Genomic DNA, 3,054 nt, shown 5'->3' with positions numbered 1-3,054 from the left:
CTGTTGCTGTGAAAATGTACCTCACTGGCCGTCTGTCTATTTATTGTGTACTTCTTGCATGAGGAGCTGACTAGCGATGCGGCGCGCCAAGCAGCATTAGGGGAAGGGGGTCTCCTGATCAAGGAGGCGGAGGAGTAGGGGTGTGCCCAGCCGGCAGCCCTGTCCTACTCATGGGGGAGGGGCGGGAGGGGTCTGCTCCTCTGCTTCCATTGCTATCGCGGCAGGTAGCTCCTCCATCTCCCTCCCCCTCTTCCCTGATAGCGTACATCACAATCTTGTTAATTGTTATTGTTATTGCGATCACAATCTTGTTAAGATGCATATGTGGTGGTGGTCTTATGGCCACCACAATCTTGTTAATTGTTATTGCGATCATCTTTCTTTTCGATGAACTATGCCACAATATGTGTTTTGCAAGGTTCAGTGGCTACTAAGTTTTGATTATTTGCAACTTGTAAGTCCTTGTTGGTTTATTGTACGTTCTAAAAAGCCGTGAATAGTCTTCACTTATATAGCCAACACCTTCATTTTGTTTTATTTTGTTCTATGCTCACTAGTGATACCTGACTAAGGTTCCCTGAATATAGGAGTAGACTGTAGGTGAAGAAAAATTATAACCTGAAAGTAATCATATGTACTACTCCCTTCGTCCCATAATATAATTTTTGGTACATAATTTTCTTTACTTATACACACAGAATAGATAGAGGTGACGTGTGGTTATATTCTGTTGTAAGATTATTCTATTTTGCTCTTAACTAGCTATTCGTTGTGGTTGTTACATGTACATATACTTCAAGATTTAGTCCCTATCTGCTTTGTATATTTGTTTTTATTTTTTTCTAACTCTTTTGGTTTCTTGTTAGATGCCTTGGTTCATCCTCTACAAACATACCCGAAAATGGTGTTTCCTCTCATTTACAAGAGCTCCAGCAAAGTGAACTAGGAAGTATATTTGAAGTTCTAAGCCGTGTAGCAAAGAGTTATATGTTCTGTCTTATGTGTAATAGACTGGAAAGATTTGGATAATATTGTAATAGACTATGTACAGATTGTAGTTGACTTATTTATCCTTCTTTGACGAACTACATTTGTTATGTTCTGTTTGAAATATTCATTATGTGGTTTCAAAGCGTGTGAAATGGAACCTGATTCATGGAGCCCACTTATGAAATCACTTTTGAATTTTCTGTCACGTGGGTCTAATGTGTGAGATTATGACAAGTGGTATCCATCTGATTGGTGGGACCAGCAACAAAATATAATGGCCTAGGCCCAAACAAATGTTAAAAGGCCACGACCAAGAAATAAATAAAAGACTGAATTGTTGGGCTTGGCCCATGAAGTCTGACCAAAAATTGACAGGAAAAAAATATATAGAAAGGCTGAATTAATGGGCTAGGCCCATGTAGAAAACCGAATTGGACCGGGCTGAATCTTGTGCCACATCAGCTTGCCACGCTAGATGCCTACGTGGCCTGGGGAGGTTGCTAGTGACCAAAATGCCACAGTGGACTTATTTTGGTCATAAACGTTTGAGACCATTCCAGAAGAAAGGTTGCTATAGTCAGTTTACGACGGCCAGCTTTTGACCTTATGTTTTTGGTCACAAAAAGGTCACAAATGGAAATTTGTGACCATTCAGTGACCAATAGTGGTGGTCACAAGTTGACATATTTCTTGTAGTGAGAGTCCAAATGAGGTGCGGTTTTCAGCCACGCGATCGTGATCGAACGGCCGAGAGGATGGAGGGGGTTAGGATGGGTTATTGGGCCACTTTGGAGGGGTGTTGGGCTGCAACACACACGAGGCCTTTCCGGTTCCCCGGTTAACCGTTGGAGTATCAAACGAACTCCAAATGGCAGGAAACTTGAAAGGCGGTCTACCGGTGCTGAACCAAGGCCGCTTGGCAAATTTCAGTCCATTCCGAGAATGTTTAATGCCCACTCATGAAAAGAGACAAAAGGAGGCGTCGGAGGACGTAGGAGTGTCCGATCGCGAAACGGACAACGGGGAAAATGCTCGGATGCATGAGACGAACACGTATGCAAATGCGATGCACATGATGACATGATATGAAATGCATGACATGGACAAAATGTAAAACGAAGACAAAGCCCAACCACGAAATAAGTATCGCATCGCATCTCCGGAAAAGGCAAGAGTCGGAGTATGAAAATGGAAAGTTGTATCTGGGGTGTTACAGAGCTAGTCTAGTAGAGGCTTACTAGGGACACCGTCTTTTGTTGATGCATCCACACACGTATAAAGTTTCCGGTTAATACAATTCTAGCATGAATAATAAACATTTATCATGATATAAGGAAATATAAAATAACAACTTTATTATTGCCTCTAGGGCATATTTCCTTCATAATTCATGCTTGTCCTCGACCAGGTAAATGATAAAAACAGAATATTTGATGTGGAATGCTACCCAACATGTTTATCAAGTAATCTTTCTTTTATGTGGCATGAATATTCAGATCCATTAGATTCAAAACAAAAGTTTAATATTGACATAAAACAATAATACTTCGAGCATACAAATAAAGAAATCATGTCTTCTCAAAATAGCATGGCTAAAGAAAGTTATCCCTAGAAAATCATACAATCTTGTCATGCTCTATCTTCATCACACAAAGTATTTATCATGCACAACCCTGATGACAAGCCAACCAATTGGTTCATACTTTTATCGTTCTTAAGCTTTTTCAACTCTCATGCAATACATGAGCGTGAGCCATGGATATAGCACTGTAGTTAAAATAGAATATGATGGTGCAAGTTGTGTGGAGAAGACAAAAAAGGAGAAAGTCTCACACCAACTAGGCAAATCAATGGGCTATGGAGATGCCCATTAATTGACATCGATGTGAGTGAGTAGGGATTGTCATGCAACGGATGCAATAAAGCTATAAGTGTATGAAAGCTCAAAATAAAACTAAGTGGGTGTCCATCCAACTCGCTTGCTCACGAAGACGTAGGGCAATTTTCAGGAAGCACATCATTGGAATATACAAGCCAAGTTCTATAATGAAAAATTCCCACAAG

The sequence above is a fragment of the Triticum urartu genome, chromosome 6 (genome assembly GCF_003073215.2).
Source record: "Triticum urartu cultivar G1812 chromosome 6, Tu2.1, whole genome shotgun sequence".
Classification (NCBI taxonomy): domain Eukaryota; kingdom Viridiplantae; phylum Streptophyta; class Magnoliopsida; order Poales; family Poaceae; genus Triticum; species Triticum urartu.
The sequence above is the reverse complement of the archived record's forward strand: the minus strand, read 5'-3'. Positions refer to the sequence as shown.